Here is a 19,721-nt window from a genome sequence, read left to right on the forward strand (position 1 = left end):
AAATGTGTGTAGTGTGTGTAGTGTGTAGTGTGTGAAATATGTGTAGTGTGTGTAGCGTGTGAAATTTGTGTAGTGTGTGAAATGTGTGTAGTGTGTGTAGTGTGTTAAATTTGTGTAGTGTGTGAAATGTGTGTAGTGTGTGAAATTTGTGTAGTGTGTGAAATTTGTGTAGTGTGTGAAATGTGTGTAGTGTGTGAAATGTGTGTAGTGTGAAATTTGTTTAGTGTGAAATTTGTTTAGTGTGTGAAATTTGTTTAGTGTGTGAAATGTGTGTAATGTGTGTAGTGTGTGAAATTTGTGTAGTGTGTGAAGTGCATGTCATGTGTGTAGTGTGTGAAACATGTGAAATGTGTGGTGTAAGAGAAACTATCTAATTTTATCACTATTTGGAATTTCAATTTTCTACCGTTATATGGAATTCAAATCATGGAATTGAAAATTTTGGATTTATAATTCAATTCCAATTCTATACATTTTTGTGATACCATACAATGAAATTGGAATTGGAGCCTCCAATTCCAATTCCATAGCTCCAATTCCATGTTCCCAAACATACCCTCAATTTATTTCATTCTTTCCAAAATAATGGATTAATTGCCGATCCTCTAGTTCAATTTGTTATAGGTTAACTATAAAATTTATTGTTATTTCATCTATTCTAATTTGAATCAATTTTATCATTAGATGGCATGATTGAATCATTAAATGATGCCCCTGAGAAAGATGTGTTATCTCTATGTAGTATATATATAAAAGTGACGCTGGGTATGGTAGTGACATGTAAAAATCAATTAAAAACTCTCTAAACATAAAGCTCAGCTACAAGATTACAACATCAATCATGGTATTTAGAGTGTCGATCTATAGAGAGAGGTAAAGTTTGATTAATTCTAACAATGTGGAAAACTTGTAAATGATTATTTTTGTTTGGTAAAAGATGATGAAAATTTAAGAAATATGAATAGTAAAATTATGAAAAATCAAATATGATTAGTGATTGATACTCAAAGCAATCCTTAGACAAGTCAGACGAATCCTTAGACAAGTCAGACGAATGTTTCGTACTACTGTTCGATTCCAATTACAGTGGGACTATGAAATCAATTCAATTTATTAGGTCATCTCCAATCGTATGCCAAAATCCATTTTTAGTGTAAAAATCTGTTCCAACCATGCATCAAACCCAAATTCATATTTGGTGTTTTTTACAAAACACCACTAATAGCATCCACAGTTGGGCGTCCTAAGGGGAGCCCTAAAGTCCACCACCCTATGCACCGCCACGTCAGCATTTTATCCTCATCCCCTTCCACCTGTAGTGGGGCGCCCTAAGCATTTTACTATTGTTTTATTAATTAATTTAAATGCCTTCAAATATATAAATGCAAACTTAGAAAAAACACAACGATTATGGAGACGGCTCCATGTCGGAGAGACCGTACGAATTAGTACTGACGTCTGGATCGTACTGCGTGTTGGCTTCGAACAACCGATATTCGCCAGGTTGTGTACCCGGCTACCGTGTGCCATCTCCAAACATCGGGCTACTAGGACTTGAGTATCCACCAGGATCCATTTTATAACGTGATTTGAGAGTTTAAAAGTTAATCGAAAAGTTACAAATCTACTTCAAAAAATTTGAAATATTGCAAACTAGTCCCTTATTTTATAATTGATGTGAATACGTATGAGTATAATACGAAAAAGACGTTTTTTTCTTAGGATGTGGAACCAACCTGATAAATTCTTCACTGGAATATTTCTTCAGCATCGTAGTAATGGAATGCTTTCCTATATGTTTGATTTTTGAGTCTTGAATTTTAGCTATTTTATATATTTATTGCCATATCGTTAAATGTATTTCAATTTACATTTGAATTTTATTATAGCATGTTTCGTGTATTTTAATTTTCAAAGTATGTGTAATTTTTTTAATATAAATTATACTCCCTCCGTCCCATAATAGATGACATACTTGTGGAACGACACGAGATTTTAGGAGATGTTATTTTGTGTGTTAGAATGAGAGAGAAAATAATATATTTATATTAATGTGAGAGAGAACTTTTTTGAAAAAATAAAATGTGACATCTTTTGTGGGACAAACTAAAAAGAAAAGTGAGACATGTATTATGGGACGAAGGGAGTACTATTTAATACATAAGTATATTCATAATAAAATTTTATAGTATAAATATTTAATTTATATAAATTATTGTTAAAGTGTAGTGGTTAATGTGTAATTTAAATAAGTATGTAGATATATAATTAAAAAAATATAAAAAGTAAGTAAATAATACTCTGTTTTTTTGGAGTCTGAGTTTGGAGTAAAATGCGTTTTGGTGTGATAAATGCTTAAAAATGAGTTTGAGTTTGGTGTAAACGATTGAAGATAATTAAACTCAACATGTTAAGCAAAGTTATCTACTCTATATTAGATAAACACGTAATCTCAAGTTACCTTTCGTCGATTCTAGGTTCCTACGGAACCACGGGACACTAAATTCAATTACTATTTGTCAATTACAACGATTACATTATCGAATTATCATCTAAACAAAATAAATCCAATCCCCTATGTAAGCCAAAAAAACACAAAAGTTAGTATCAAATTCTTTCTCATAGTGTGTCACCTACAAATGGTATCGCATTCTCCAATCTTTACACCAAAAATCAATCCCACTTAACTAGATAATTTTAAATTTCGAAATCCATCAATTTGCTACTTTCGAAAATTCTCTTTATTTCTCGCACATTTCCTGTCTCATAATTATGATTATTATGGGCCATGCCAGAAATTGATGAAGGTTTGGACCAGGGCCACACCAATTTGTACTTAGACGAATTAAATTGAGTCATAATGCAATTCAAGTCAAACTAAATACTCATGTGTTCACTATAAGAGTCACATTTTGTCATTTCGCTCCGTCTCATATTAAAAGACAATATTCACTTTTACCATAAATGGTAAATGGATCATACATTCCATTAACTTACTTCACTCACATTTTATTATAAAATCAATATAAAAAATGGACTTTATATATTCTACTAACTTTTCTAATCCACAATTCTTTACATTTCTTAAAACATGCGTTCACATTAAATGACTCCTACTATGGAACGGAGGGAGTATTATTTTGGACTACTCCAATACCAAAATTACGAGTAATTCGTGCACCCCTTTCAATTTACTATTTCATGTGTTTAAAATTTAAATATTCTGTAATTAATTTCAGTCTGCTTGACTCTTAATTAGATAACATATTATACCAATAGTGTTCCAGTTCACACAACTCATTTATTATTCTTGGAATTGAATTTCAATAGGCTTAGTTTCCTTATAATAAAATCTTTTTGAACTCCTCTTAAGAATATTATAAAAATGGTTTTGTCGTCACACATTTAATATAATAACACATGTAGCATCTATCTAAATTGTGAAATAATATTTAACTTCTTTTTTTTATGAATCATGAATGGAATATAACGACATAAAGTAAAGTACAAGCAAGACACGGGCATACCCGAGGGATACATGCCTAAAAGCCGAAGCTAAGTAGGCCGATGGGGGGGGGGAGGAAACTCAAGGGAAAAACGTACCCTTAGAGTCGTTATTACAATCAATAAGACGTACAAAGATAATACATGAGTAAGATCAAACATAGAAACTTCACATCGGTAGAAGTCATCACGATGGGATCCTCACGACATGCTCCGGTAATTCCCTCAATCAATGTGTGCTTGTCCTCGTTGCTACCGTCCACGTTACCCCAATGGATGTAGGGTAGGGCCTCGTTAAAACCTCCTAAAGATAAAACCCAGTAGGAAAAAATCCCTAGGAGGAAAAAAAGTACCCCCGTGGCCGAGAGCAACGCTAAACTCCCAAGTGCTCGGTTACCTGATCATGCGGATAAAGGGAGTATAAGACTGCATATGTTACCTTCTTAACTTCAAACACCAGGTGCTTGGGTTCAAAAGCTGATCCGTCGAATATCAAGGCATTCCTGCCTCGCCAAATCAGGCTGACCATTGCAATGAGGGCAAGTCTTCTAGCCTTGCGCATAACGGCTGCTCCGCTTCTTTCCTTGAGCATCCACTTGATGGCGCTCGGGATAGTAGTGATGTTCCTCTTCAGTCCCAGCCATGATTTGATCTCCTTCCAAACTGCCCAAGTCTTGTGGCATTTGAAGAAAAGGTGGTCCACGGACTCCATATGCGCCATGCACAAAGGGCAGCATTGGTCGATGATGACCCCACGTGGAGGACCCATGATGAGGCGGCTAGGGATCTCCACTTTCATCCAAAGGATGATGTTGGAAGAGTCGAAGAAGACGGGAGAGGCCACGGTGAATACCACGCTGAAAAATGAGGGCCGAAACATCTCACCCGGCCGGGTAGAGTTTGCTACTCTATGTCACCCGGCCGGGTGGCTGCTCGCTAGATGGACCGAAGGCTAGCTTCCCCACACGGAAAGGTACCCAACCGGACCACCGTGCTACCCGGGCGGGTGCCCTGCTGAAGACATAGGCGATCCAGGAGGTCACACCCGGACGGGTGGCCTCCGAACCGTTGAGTCACTCGACCGGGTGCCTAGTGAAAAGCATTGAAGAGTCACAGGAATCCACCCGGCCGGGTGGCTCAGTCGCCATAATCCTGTTAGGTGTGGTATACTGAAAAGTATGTTTCGAGCATGAATAGAATCTCGCTTGTATACGAAAAACTCTACAATCTACTTTTAACCCGATTCAATATTATTCAAGCAGTTTCGCACGAATAGAATCACTATTATTATTACATTGTGTTTGTTTGTGCATTTATAAGATGTTTTACAAACATTTAAATGCATAAGAAGTAAACAAAGCCTAAGTCTTTTGCTTAGTAGACTAGTTGTGGGCGTTGTCCACTTTAAGGTAACTACAGTCAGTTATATGCAATGCTTTGCAAAAGAGAAAGAATAGTTTCACAACCTAGATAGGCTTTGGCTACCTATCGTGAAAAGTTGCAATATCAGTCCGCATGTTTGTAAACCTTACTCAAATAAGATGACAATGGTGCAGTATAGCACTGAACGGATCTAACAGCAAGAATTGTCTTTATGTTATCTACTGAAAGACAAGGTCTTGATAAATATTTATTTCTTAATCAATATATGTTACCACTGAGCATACGGTATTGATTATGCACTACTTTGACTTATCAAATGGTGGTGGTTTTTCGCAACCCTATAATCCTGATATATTTGGTAGTGGTGATTAATATCTAGCGGTGCTAGGATTGCTATTATGTTGAATTGTGCGCGAGGTGAGTCTCGTTTGATAATGTCCTCAAGAGAAGCTCGAACAAGGTTTTATTATTCGGAAAATTGGCCAGTTGGAATTTAATTATTCCATGAATAATAAATAATCATTTCTTGTTGAGTCCACTCTTGGAATTAATAAGTTTTTAATTAACTAAGTCCATAGCAAACTTTAATTATTTAATGGACATTTATATCTTAAGCGCGGGAAATGAAAGTCAAAATGGAAACCCGTATTACTTGTAATTTCAGATTTGGATGGGTAGGTCAATATTACTTTTGTAGTGGCTGCTCGTAATATTCGAATATAAGCTTATATTAAATTGTGGGTTGAAGCTTATATTAAATTGTGGGTTCAATTTAATTAGTAAAAAGCTAATTGGGAGCGGCCATATCCAAAACTTTCCATGGATCCTTGACTGGGCCAAATATGTAACTTAATATAAATAGGAGAATAAATGAGATGAAAATAACATTATTATTTTTCATTGAGAATTTTGTCCCTCTCCTCTCTACAGTAATAGACGAAAATTTCTTCAGTTCTCATCCGTGAGATTTTTTTATCTTCTTTATTCGAGTCCTAGTATTTTAATAAGATCAACCCTCACTGATTTCGAAATATAGTTTATGAACCAGTTAGAAGATCCGTGGTCTAGTATTGAAGATCATCACGTGGAGAAGGCGCAAGCAATCAACGATTCTTTAGAGAATCAAATCGATAACTCTAAACCGTAGAAATCGTGTTTAGGATATATATTCTTTAAGCATGAATTATTTGTGTTCTAGCATGCAATTCTGTGTTAACATGTGAGTTTCCTCTTTGATGATTGTATCCAATTCTTTCTTTGAAGGTTGCTTGTCTCGTTCCTAGATAGATTCAAGTATAGGTATGCATCAATGGAGGTGTATCCATTGAGTAATGGAACCAACGGGTGATTAGAGTTGATGAATGTTGCCTAGGGTTATTTCCATCTTTTTGGTCAAGGCCCTATGGTTGTAATTATAATCCCTCATCTTATACACATGCTCTCATTTCTTATCTTCAATGGATCTCTATTTTGGATCTAATTTTTGTAGCTAGATCCACCATATCTTTGCTTGATTTTGTGTTTGTTGATAGATCTACACTTGTGGCATATTTCTTGGGAATTACATGGATCTAAATAATCAAGATCCTTATTATTTGGTATCTAGAGCCTAAGTGACTAGAAAGTGTTTGATCTATTGTTTCTTTAATTTTTTCTTTAGCCTTTTGTGTGTTTTCTTGTTTTAGGCATATATGTGAATGCTGATCAGAGGGATCTATTGTTGTTGGCTTGAGCTAATTTTTACATGAAGAACCTTTGACGTGTTAGCTAATTACCCACAAAATTTCAACCAAAAATACCCCCGTTTTCCTATGGATCTGATCGATTAAATATATGTACCATGTTTTTGCATAGCTACGGGAAAAAGGTAATATTATACACTATTACAAAATCTAAATGTTGGGGATTATTTACCCTTGATATACACTTGATATCGAGTCTCTCTATAAAGTTTCATCCATTTTGGGGTTGGGTAGCTATATATAAAAAAAATTCCAAAATCAGCTCATGTTCGTTACATTTTCTGTTGGCTTGTGTGTGTTACCTTAGGCCTAGCTCCTTGCTTTCACTTGTTTGATCATTATTATTTTGGTGTTTACTACTTGGTGTCTATATTTGCTTGAGGTGTATACCTTGATTGAATTGTCCGGGCTCCATCTCGGGGGAATTGGATCGAGAGTGTGTGTTACTAGCCCCACTATATTCTAAACCTACAAAGTGGATCTATACATGTTCACATGCCGGAGGGACACAATGGAAGAGTGGGGAATTATGGGTGGCAATATGTTGGGGTGCATGGTTGGGGGGATCGTTTTAGAAATGGATATGGAGACATGATTATGTTAGAGGAGGGAATCACCATGGAAGGAACCATGGGGGGAACGATTGGCAAAGGAGGGGTGAACAATTTGGAGGAGATCTGAGGCCAAGGTTTGATGATCCTTCTAAAGCCATCAAGTACACTTTCCCCGAGTTTCATAGCAAGTTTGACCTGCAAGCCTACTTAGAGTGGGAATCTCAGTGAGAAAAATATTTAAACTTCATAACATCTCCGAGTTTGAAAAGGTGAAGATAGCTATAGCCGAGTTCTGTGGGAATGCCAACACTTGGGGAGTGATATGTTGCATAGGAGGAGAATGAGAGGACTGGGGGAAGTGAGCTCTTGGGAGGAATTGTGTGAACTCTTGAGAGCTACTTTTGTTCCAAAATCATACTATCTTAAGCTCTGGGGAGAACTCCAAGATTTGAGGCAAGGGATGAAGAGTGTAATGGATTATTACTATGAATTGGTATCATTGATGAGGAAGGTGGGGGTATATACATAGTTTAAACAACCATTTGTAGCATAAGGTACAAGTAAAGGCCTTAAGGAGGATCAACTTGAGAGGGGTATTGGGGTTCGTCGAGACTTTTGAAAGACAAGGAAAGGAGTTGGCCCTTGGCAAGGCCAAATTGACCTCTAGTCAACCCAGGGGGGAGGGGGGAATGGGAACGAGCAAGTGGAGTGCTCCACTAATGAGGCTCATTTCATGCATTCGTTCTGTGACGAAACTGCACCCATTTCTGTAAAGCTAACGAACAATTGTAAGCCAGGGGTAGTGTAAAATCCGCCATAATCAAGAGTTGCATGGATCAACTGGGCGGACAGACGGATCAAGAAGAATGGAGTAAAAAATTTGTTGTGCTGAGTGGATCAAGTCGGATCAAATGGAGGCAGCAGGAGCGCCCGTATAGAAGATTGAGCATTACTTAAAGACCACCAACAGCCAACGGCAGGAAGGACTTTTCGAGAGGATGGTACCCTAGGGATCAGAGCCCTACGCCTCTCAATAAAGAGGAAGCCAAGCGCGAGTAGGGGGGATATACGGATATACAGAGGCACTTAGAAATTCAGCTCTCTTCTAGGGCTGAAATGGAAGCTCACTATACTCTACATTCTAGAAATTCTGTCGCACACACTTCGGTTCAGGGTTTTAATTTAGGTTGGGTGGTAGTCTCATTCGGAGTTGAAGTTGTGTAACACCGTTCCGGGAATGGACAAGGATACAATCTTTCTATTTCATTTTTTTGCTACAATTTCTTTTAAGTTTATTTTGCTTTTTATCGACTTAGTTATCTTTGGAAGCATTTGAAGTTATGAAGTTAGTAATTCTTGAAATGTATGTTTTCTCCAGGCATAATCTCGCTGGTTTATTTCTGTTTCTAATTTCTAAGTATATTTTGGTTAAGTAACCTTGTTGTGGTGTGACCTGTTGAATCTAAATTGTTGGTTTACAATTTTTGTTGGATTGCGAAGAAATGTTGGATGGAAGGAGTTAGGTTGTTTAGATCTAGTTTGTTGAAAGGTGGTGAAGCAAATTCGTATGTGTTTACAATGAATGAAAGTATGTTCACGTGTGATTTAGTTTTCTAGTTGTAGATATGGTAGTTGTCTTCGTTATTTGTACACTATTATGGTTTAGTTATTTTATTTAGGTACACCCAATCGACATCTTAGCGTAGATTTAATTTTGCAAGTCTATTATATTGAGTTGAAAGTAGTTCGTTAGCAAAGAAATGTTTGAGATCTGATTATGCTCTGTTTTGTACCGATTCTGCGAGGAAGATGAGGTTGTTGGAAAAAGTTTACTTTATCGTACGTTTTTCAGAGTACTAACATCCACTCACTTTTACTATGTTTGGCTATTTCAGGAAATCACAGTATGAGTTTTTCAGTTCAGATAGGTTGATCAATTAGAGTTTACAAGTTTAGTCATGTCTTAGCAAATGGATCAATTTACTTAGTTTAGTCTCTCAATTTGTCTAGTCAAGTAGTTCAATTTAACCAACTGTGGCAGCAGTCATTCCCAACTTGTCCTCAACAAATGTAGAACACATCGTCTCTTTTGGATTCGACCCTTACTTCTAATTAATAGTATTGTGGGTTAAGATTTTGAAAGCCATGAGTTCCTCCGTTTGCACATTTAACAGAACAAGAGTAAGTTGGGTTAAGTCAAGTCGATCAGTTGGAATTTTCACTGAATCCGTTCACAGGTATTCGCAAGTAAAGGCATACATTGGCCAGCTGGATCAGTTTTACACGCCGACTTGATTAATCCACAATGACACGAGAACTCAGAAAAAAAAAACTACAAGAGATACACACACTCGACACAAAGAAAGAGCTTACATCCACCCAAAAAGCTAGAGGGCGCTCCTCCAAATGAAGTGAAGCCTCCATAAAAGGCCTTACCGGGGCCCCAAGCCAACAAAGCCATCCAACCCAAGGAGGACAAAAAGGTAAAATATTTCAAGTGTAAGGGGTATGGACACTATGCACGTGAGTGCCCTAACCAAAGGATAATGGTGATTGGGCAAGATGGTAGCATGTATAATGAGGACGAAGAAGATGGAGTAGATGAGGGTAAGAAGGAGTGTGTGGATTCGCATTTGGCTTATTCTAGTGGAGAGGAGGATGATGAGGGGTGAGGACGCTAGTGGTGCTTAGGATGCTTAATGTACAACCCGCCCGAACTTGAAGAGCATAAGGAGCAATGATTCAATATTTTTCACATGAATTGCAAGGTGAAGAATAAGACTTGCTTGATGATCATTGATGGGGTAGTTGTGCTAATGTGGTGAGTGAACAAGGTATCCAAGTTGGGATTCTATCAAGCAACCCAACCCATACAAGCTCCAATTGTTAAGGGAGTCCGGGGAGCTAAAAGTGAAGGCTCAATGCTTAGTTCCCTTGAAGAATGGTGTATTTGAGAATGAGGTGATGTGTGACATCATCCCGATGACGGCTTCTCATGTGTTGTTGAGGAGGTCTTGGTAGGGTGATAGGAGGGTGTACAAGAATGGTTTCACTAATGAGTATTTTTACATGGTAAATGGCTTGAAGGTTCGTTTGAAACCTCTTCTACCCCGGGATGTTTTTTAGGCCCACCAACACTTGCAAAGGGAAAGGGAAAGGGAGAGAGAAAAAAAACTTGTGAGTGAGTGTAAGGTGCAAAAGCCAAGTGAGAGTGTGGGTGGTGAGATTAAAACCAAAACACCCAAAAGAGAAAAATCACAAGCACGAGAGGGAAAAGATTGCTTGTAAGTTAGGCCATCCGACCATGGGTGGGCTCTAAATAGCCGTTCAACCATACTTCTTATGGTCCGAAATGACTTATGTTTAAATGCTAACACTTACCCTTGTCTGTTGTTGGTTGTGTCACGACCGCATTTTCTAAGGATAGAAAACACGGTTGATCGCGACTAGGGGAGGATTAAAGAAGCGGGGAAAGAAATAAGGGGAAAATAAAATCAAGCATTGGTTGCGAGACATGGCTAATCAAGTGCTGATACATAGAAGAAAAGATACTCGATCATGAAATCTCGAGTAATTGTTTGTAAAAATGTCAAAATATCAGAGTTTTGAACAAAATAGACCTGAGTCTTTTAAGATGCACAACGGAAACAAATGAACGCGGTTCCATGTATGAAGACATGAACCTCCGAAAGTCAAAATCTGACTGAATTAAATGTCTTGTCTCAATAGCACTTCCTCCACCACTTCGCTGCCAACCTGCACATTTAAAAAATATATGCAGGGCTGAGTACAAAAGTACTCAGTGAACACATTGCCGAAAAATACAAATATACATTTGAAAATATTGTCAAGCCATCATCACAGTAACACTCGGGGGTTTATTGAAAAGGCCCGAGCTTACTAAAAATATCACATTGGGTTGCAACCTCTTTTTCCGGTACTTAGCCATATCTGATCACATTGTGCCGTCGAGATGGTGTTCTCGCACGGTCACCTTCTCTGCCCATCACGTCAGAGGTATTCTTGTGCCGGGAAGGTGGCCACCTTCCACTGTCACCTGCTCTGCCCAACATGTCAGAGGTAGCTTGTGTACACTAGTCCGAGTGGGGACACCACCCTCACTGGGACCCGAATTCGACTTATATCATCATTCATAATTCACTAGGCCGTAGCCAACAGATAGGCATCATACCCAAAACATTTATGGCATAACAACATCATTAAAATCATGAACATGTGTTCTTGTTTTCATAAAATACGATTTGTATTTTAGTATAAGAAAGCTCACCTCAACTGCTTAATTCTCAAGCACTTTCTTCCCCTTGGTATCACGTTTCACTTGCGAGGATTCACCTTTACAATTTAAATAATATATAAATCAACACACTTTTCACATAAATAAATAAAATGCATGCATCCTAATTAAGGTTATTTATCTCGTGTTTTTCTAAATTTTCGATTATTTGCCGGTCGCTCACGCCCAAAATCCTTCGTTGGCTCCTCGTATTTTTCCTCGTATTTATTTTTCTCTTCCCAACTATATTTATTTCGTACTTGAGATATATTGTTCACACTTTGAAATTTTGCGGGATTTAATTAATTATCGGCCGAAAGACTTAATCATTTTTCTCACCTCCTACTTCCAAATTAAAATTTTGAAGCCCAACCAAATTAATTGTAGCCCAATTATCCAAACATTTTTTTTTAACATAATAGACCCAATTTCAAATAAAACAAGGAGCCCAAAACAATTTTCAAAGTCAACACCCATAAACTTCTAAAGCCTAAAGAAATTTAAATGAAGCCCATACTTTAATAATCCATCAACTCCAATTAATGAGGCCAAAATCTTAAAAGAAAAACAAAAGGCTCAAAACATTTTATTTTTAGCACAAGGCCAAAGGGCTCAATTTCATTAAATAAGGCAATGGCTATTTTTTTTAATGAATTAAGAGAGGCCCAAATCCTTAGAAAATAGAAGCCCAAAACCCCCTTTTTTTTTACAACACAAATGGCCCAAAAACAAAGCCAAAATTTTTTCATAAAGGGCTAGGCCCAACATTCTATTTCTCTATTTCCTTTAGCCCAAAAATTAGTTAAATTTCGAAATGGACCTAATATTTCCGATGCATCGCAGCCCCAAAATAATTAGAAAGAGATTGGGCTCGGATTTATTTTGCATAGCCTAATGCTAATTATTTTAATGGCCCAAAACCATTTAAAATCAAAGGCCCAAATTCTTTAAAAATCAACAAGCCCAACAAAAAGGCCCAAAATCATTTAATTCATTAGCCCACAACTTAAGCCCAATTAAAGAAACCATAGGTTAAAGACCTAAGTCTTCTTCTTCCTCATTTCACAAATACGCAGCACCCTCTCCTCTCTCACTTTCTCTCTTCCTCTTCTCACGTTCAAATCAGCCGCCGCAGCGGATCCGCCTCGGTCGCACAGAGCCGCAGCCGCTGCTGCTAGACGCCGACGCCGCCGCTGCTGTACCGTCGAGAAGCGCCGCTGCTCCATCGCCCGTCGGGTTCGGTCAGCGCCGGTGCCCCGAAACCACCCCAAAACGTCTTACATCTAACCCGACAACCCCGCAAAATCCCGAAACAACTCCGATTCAACCCGAAACAGCCCCGCAGGTAAGTTCTTATGTTGATTTCGTGAAATACAAGTTCAATCCTTGGATTTGGTTTTGTTTTGATTACTAGATTATTGGATTGGTTACGGAGTTATGAGTTGCACAAAAAAAAAATTGAGGCTATTGTAGAGGAATTGATGTACCTTTGGAGAGGAGGAATTGCCTAGTAGCAAAAGGAATTGTATTCACGGCAGTTTGGTATCTTTTGTTTGATCGAGCAGTTGCAATTGCAAGAAGATTTCTGTGTGTTGTTTTCCTCCGATTTTGAATGTATGAGATTGTGTTCTGATTAATATAGAAGGAGATGTGGTTGAAGAAAATGATTGTGATATCTTTATATATTTCCAAAATAATTGAGGATTGTAGTGTGCTGCAAGTTGCGGGAGACATTCCTATCTCAAATTATTCTACTTTATCAGGAGATAAGATTTGTCTGCTATAATTAATTGTAACATTTATGCTCTGTCTGAACAATTCGATCCTCTAGGATCTGCTCTTTTTCTTTTTCTTTTTTTTTTATACATATATTTTTTTGGTTGTTACAATCTACCCCTCTTAAAAGAAATTTCGTCCCGAAATTTAGGATGTATTTAGACAAAAAGTTTGGGATATTTCTCTTTCATTTTCTCTTCTAGTTCCCATGTTGCTTCTTCCTGTCCGTGGTTTTTCCACAAAACGATCACTGTAGTAATCGACTTATTCCGGAGCTGCTGCACATTTCGATCTAGTATTTCTACCGGTTGTTCTTCGTAACTCAGGTTAGGCTCCAGAGCGATTTCTTCGTGGCGCATCACATTTTTTTTCTGCAGTGATCAATGTATTGCCTCCCATGAGGGTCTCACGCGAGGAAATATAGAGTTGATCTAACCGTTTAAACTTTGATAGGAACTGAATTTGGGATTCCAAGAGAAATATTCTAATCGTTCTTGCTTTGGGTAGGCTCCAAGGTAACCATGAATTATAATTATTTCAATTATGTGAGTGTTTGGTTCACCACCAACTTTCACCAGTAGCTTGCAACAAAGGTTTTCATGAAGTGCAAAGACTAGGCTTAATTGGGCTCATTATGCTCACTCCCATAAAAGAAAAGATTCAACTTCAAAGGGCTTGAGCTATACCCATAGAGTTTGGAAATTTTATTGTGGCAAGAGATTGCCAGATGGAATAAATTGCGAAAGTGGGGGTATGATGAATTTAATGTAGATGTCAATAATAGATTGTCAATAATATAATCAAAATGAACAGTGAAGTAGAAAAGTTTCAAGTATCCCCAGGTGATAACAGGAAGACCTGAGATGGTTGGTTACAAATGGATTTGAAAAGAATAGGAAAGACCAACAATTGCAATTTGCCCAACAACACTGTGATAGAAGATCATATCAACGAAATTTTTAGAGTTTATAAGCAGTTCAAGGAAACTAACTAATAAAGAGGGCAACAAGAGGAAACTAGCCAAGGGAGAAGCAATGTGCCAGCTTTAACATGGAGCTTGCAGAAAAGCTCAAATCAAGAGACAACAGTCATATTTGAATTCAGAAGATGAGAGTATTCAGGTAAAACAAAGAGCTTGTCAATAAGTATGTCTGAAACCACAAATAGCCAAATTAAAAGGTTTAAGGTCTCACCAGATGGCTTCTCCAATATAGTAAGACTGAAAATGATTGGGCTCAAGTGGATTTGAGAAAGAAGAATAATAAGGAACTACTATTTTGGGTCAACAACATCGTGATACTATATCACGTTACTGAATTCACAAAGTTTATTACCAAATCACGGAAATTAACTAGTAGAGAAGACAACCAGAGCAAACTAGTTCGGGAAGAGAGCAAATTACTTTAGACTTGGAGTTGCTAAAGAGCTCAAAGCATGATGGAATAATTATAGTGGGATTAAGAAGATGACACTGCTCTTTATAAATTAATGAGTGTCAGCAAGCACATTTGAAAACACTAAAGTTCTACTAATGATCTTTGAAGAATATATTATCATTGAAGAGACAATAGTTTAGGGAAACATGTTCATCCTGAAGGTTATAAATAGAGCAGCTCTTAGTATAGGAGTTTGGTGGCAAGAATTCAGAGAGTCAAAGTATTGCTTTTATACAGAACGAGTAAAGAAGGACCGTAGTCACTAGAGGTTATCAGAAAACATGAGGGAGCAAGTTCAAAACTGAAAGTGATTCACAACCTTGACATAGAAGAGGGAAAATAATGATACATTACCTTGCAAAGGAAGTCATTTAAGATCTTAATTCAACAAAAGTATTTTGATCAAGGGGAATACGAAAAATGAAATTCATGGAAATCCAAATAAACGTTGCTGATGAATCTTTTTGGTTAACTACAATGGTGATACTCCCTTGTTTAATTCTTTATAGAGAATGGTAACTGAGTTACGGGAAACTTTGGTCACAAGCTACTTTCACTTTACGATCACGTCAGCTGACCATATGTGGGGATTACGACTCTTTGGTACTCTTGGTTCGTCATAGCGGTCATCCTCGTAACACGTCGTTTCTACTTACTTATATTATAGAGCTAGGTTCTTTCTTTACATTGTAATCATATTCTCTTGCTATGTATTTGTACTTCGCTTAGTTGGATCAAAGGTATGATCCTTTGGAGTGATTGGATTGTTAAGAAAGACAATGGCTAACCCAGATTATTCATGTCATTGGGACGTAGGGAATGGCATCTAACCCCTACCATCTTTCTAGAAACATCGTTTTGTTCTATGTTGGATTGCTTTTCTCGAAGTTTCTTTCTTATCGCGTCCTTTTCTTTTCGTCACTCGGGAAAGCGAGAAATGTTCATACTGTACTTCTAAGTTCGAGTTCATATTGTGTACTAGAAGAAACGCATAACTAAGTATTCTATGTTCTTTGGAAATTTCAATTTTCCCATACTAGCAACATGATTCAATGACTAACTCAAAAAGAGATGTCATTTCACCAATTGGTACCTGACTTGTATACTTTATACTTTCATATTTCAGTACCTTTTTCCATTCAGGAAAGTTACTTCTTTATTCATGCATTCACAGTCTTTAGCCAAGAAAGGACATGTTAACTCTTTCTTTAAGCACGCTACCAAATCAAGAAACATTAACTTTTTCTTTAAACTTGGTATTTTCATCTGTTCACTCAAATTAACTGCATGAGTTATTTCTCCATTTCAAACTTTTAAACATCTTGACGTTCTTTTGAAAAAGAACAAGTTACCTTTTTCCTCGTTGAGCGCGATGGGAGGGAGTGCTAAGAGTATTTTCATCGATTAGGCAGTATAGTGGAACAAGGCTAGACCAAAGATTTTCGAAGTAGACTCTCAGTTCAGAGCGAGAAAGAATGCTCTGATACCACTCTGTCACGACCGCATTTTCTAAGGATAGAAAACACGGTTGATCGCGACTAGGGGAGGATTAAAGAAGCGGGGAAAGAAATAAGGGGAAAATAAAATTAAGCATTGGTTGCGAGACATGGCTAATCAAGTTCTGATACATAGAAGAAAAGATACTCGATCATGAAATCTCGAGTAATTGTTTGTAAAAATGTCAAAATATCAGAGTTTTGAACAAAATAGACCTGAGTCTTTTAAGATGCACAACAGAAACAAATGAACGCGGTTCCATGTATGAAGACATGAACCTCCGAAAGTCAAAATCTGACTGAATTAAATGTCTTGTCTCAATAGCACTTCCTCCACCACTTCGCTGCCCAACCTGCACATTTAAAAAATATATGCAGGGCTGAGTACAAAAGTACTCAGTGAACACATTGCCGAAAAATACAAATATACATTTGAAAATATTGTCAAGCCATCATCACAGTAACACTCGGGGGTTTATTGAAAAGGCCTGAGCTTACTAAAAATATCACATTGGGTTGCAACCTCTTTTTCCGGTACTTAGCCATATCTGATCACATTGTGCCGTCGAGATGGTGTTATCGCACGGTCACCTTCTCTGCCCATCACGTCAGAGGTATTCTTGTGCCGGGAAGGTGGCCACCTTCCACGGTCACCTGCTCTGGCCAACATGTCAGAGGTAGCTTGTGTACACTAGTCCGAGCGGGGACACCACCCTCACTGGGACCTGAATTCGACTTATATCATCATTCATAATTCACTTGGCTGTAGCTAACATATAGGCATCATACACAAAACATTTATGGCATAACAACATCATTAAAATCACGAACATGTGTTCTTGTTTTCATAAAATACGATTTGTATTTTAGTATAGGAAAGCTCACCTCAACTTCTTAATTCTCAAGCACTTTCTTCCCCTTGGTATCACGTTTCACTTGCGAGGATTCACCTTTACAATTTAAATAATATATAAATCAACACACTTTTCACATAAATAAATAAAATGCATGCATCCTAATTAAGATTATTTATCTCGTGTTTTTCTCGATTTTCGATTATTTGCCGGTCGCTCACGCCCAAAATCCTTCGTTGGCTCCTCGTATTTTTCCTCGTATTTATTTTTCTCTTCCCAACTATATTTATTTCGTACTTGAGATATATTATTCACACTTTGAAATTTTCCGGGATTTAATTAATTATCGGCCCAAAGACTTAATTATTTTCCTCACCTCCTACTTCCAAATTAAAATTTTGAAGCCCAACCAAATTAATTGTAGCCCAATTATCCAAACATTTTTTTTAACATAATAGGCCCAATTTCAAATAAAACAAGGAGCCCAAAACAATTTTCAAAGTCAACACCCATAAACTTCTAAAGCCTAAAGAAATTTAAATGAAGCCCATACTTTAATAATCCATCAACTCCAATTAATACTGCCAAAATCTTAAAAGAAAAACAAAAGGCTCAAAACATTTTATTTTTAGCACAAGGCCAAAGGGCTCAATTTCATTAAATAAGGCAATGGATATTTTTTTTAATGAATTAAGAGAGGCCCAAATCCTTAGAAAATAGAAGCCTAAAACCCCTTTTTTTTACAACACAAATTGCCCAAAAACAAAGGCCAAAATTTTTTCATAAAGGGCTAGGCCCAACATTCTATTTCTCTATTTCCTTTAGCCCAAAAATTAGTTAAATTTCGAAATGGGCCTAATATTTCCGATGCATCGCAGCCCCAAAATAATTAGAAAGAGATTGGGCTCGGATTTATTTTGCATAGCCTAATGCTAATTATTTTAATAGCCCAAAACCATTTAAAATCAAAGGCCAAAATTCTTTAAAAATCAACAAGCCCAACAAAAAGGCCCAAAATCATTTAATTCATTAGCCCACAACTTAAGCCCAATTAAAGAAACCATAGGTTAAAGACCTAAGTCTTCTTCTTCCTCATTTCACAAATACGCAGCACCCTCTCCTCTCTCACTTTCTCTCTTCCTCTTCTCACGTTCAAATCAGCCGCCGCAGCGGATCCGCCTCGGTCACACAGAGCCGCAGCCGCTGCTGCTGGACGCCGACGCCGCCGCTGCTCTCCGCACGCTGCTGTACCGTCGAGAAGCGCCGCTGCTCCGTCGCCCGTCGGGTTCGGTCAGCGCCGGTGCCCCGAAACCACCCCAAAACGTCCCACATCTAACCCGACAACCCCGCAAAATCCTGAAACAACTCCGATTCAACCCGAAACAGCCCCGCAGGTAAGTTCTTCTGTTGATTTCGTGAAATACAAGTTCAATCCTTGGATTTGGTTTTGTTTTGATTACTAGATTATTGGATTGGTTACGGAGTTATGAGATGCACAAAAAAAAATTGAGGCTATTGTAGAGGAATTGATGTACCTTTGGAGAGGAGGAATTGCCTAGTAGCAAAACGAATTGTATTCACGGCAGTTTGGTTTCTTTTGTTTGATCGAGCAATTGCAATTGCAAGTCGATTTCTGTGTGTTGTTTTCCTCCGATTTTGAATGTATGAGATTGTGTTCTGATTAATATAGAAGGAGAGGTGGTTGAAGAAAATGATTGTGATATCTTTATATATTCACAAAATAATTGAGGATTGCACTGTGCTGCAAGTTGCGGGAGACATTCCTATCTCAAATTATTCTACTTTATCATGAGATAAGATTTGTCTGCTATAATTAAATGTAACATTTATGCTCTGTCTGAACAATTCGATCCTCTAGGATCTGCTCTTTTTCTTTTTCTTTTTTTTTTATATATATATTTTTTTTGGTTATTACAGGTTGAGAATGTTTTGCAAGATTATAAGGATGTCTTCCCGAATGAGCTACCCAACGAGCTTCCACCTGTGAGAGGGATTGAGCACCAAATTAATTTCGTCCTGGGGTCCTCTCTTCGCAACCGGGCGGCATACAAGGCAAACCCAAAGGATACTCAAGGACTTCAAAAGCAAGTCGATGGGCTCCTTCCCAAAGGTTTGATCCGAGAATTCCTTTCACCTTGTGCGGTACCAATTATTTTGGTGCCAAAAAAGGATGGTAGTTAGAGAATGTGTGTAGATTGTAGGACCATCAATAAGATCACTATGTATGAAAGATCTTGAATAGACATGGTTACAGAATGAAAGGCTGAAAAAAATAGTTCGAAGAAGAATATCCCATAGAAAACATGTCTGTGAAACATGAACATGTTGAAGGACATAACTGCATGCAGCCTTAGAAATGAAGTTGAATAGCAAAGGCTCACAAGGTCAAAATATTGTTCGTAAATAATAGGTCAAGGAAGACTACAATCAATCCAAGTGTCCAAAGTTATGAAGGCAACACCACTTTCCAAGAACTGAAAGTGAGTTATGACTCAATGGATGAAAAGAAATAATAAGTGTTACTTGCAAAGAGTGAGTGAAACAAGATGTTAAATAGACAGGGGCTCACGATTATTTGAAAGGTCCTGAAAGACAACTCCTTAGAATCCAAGTAAGAACTGTTGATTAAAAAGTTTGTTCTAGCTTTTAAAATCGCGCCTC

At 37.6% G+C, this 19,721-nt stretch overlaps 2 long non-coding RNA genes across 4 annotated transcripts; one reads left to right on the forward strand and one right to left on the reverse strand.

The window, feature by feature from the left end:
* Positions 1–10,899: 10,899 nt before the first annotated feature.
* Positions 10,900–18,731, reverse strand: LOC121783776. 3 transcript variants are annotated; one of them, XR_006046647.1, is made up of 4 exons: positions 18,575–18,731; positions 17,071–17,135; positions 11,472–11,536; positions 10,900–10,939 (listed from the first exon to the last, which is right to left on the reverse strand). It is a non-coding gene; the product is annotated as an uncharacterized LOC121783776 (long non-coding RNA). The 3 variants fall into 3 exon arrangements; XR_006046649.1 differs by lacking the exons at positions 10,900–10,939; positions 11,472–11,536 and adding an exon at positions 16,487–16,538; XR_006046648.1 differs by lacking the exons at positions 10,900–10,939; positions 11,472–11,536 and adding an exon at positions 16,850–16,910.
* LOC121783777 lies at positions 17,924–19,348 on the forward strand. The gene is made up of 2 exons (XR_006046650.1): positions 17,924–18,433; positions 18,978–19,348. It is a non-coding gene; the product is annotated as an uncharacterized LOC121783777 (long non-coding RNA).
* The last annotated feature ends 373 nt before the right edge of the window (positions 19,349–19,721 follow it).

The sequence above is a fragment of the Salvia splendens genome, chromosome 21 (assembly GCF_004379255.2).
Source record: "Salvia splendens isolate huo1 chromosome 21, SspV2, whole genome shotgun sequence".
Classification (NCBI taxonomy): Eukaryota; Viridiplantae; Streptophyta; class Magnoliopsida; order Lamiales; family Lamiaceae; genus Salvia; species Salvia splendens.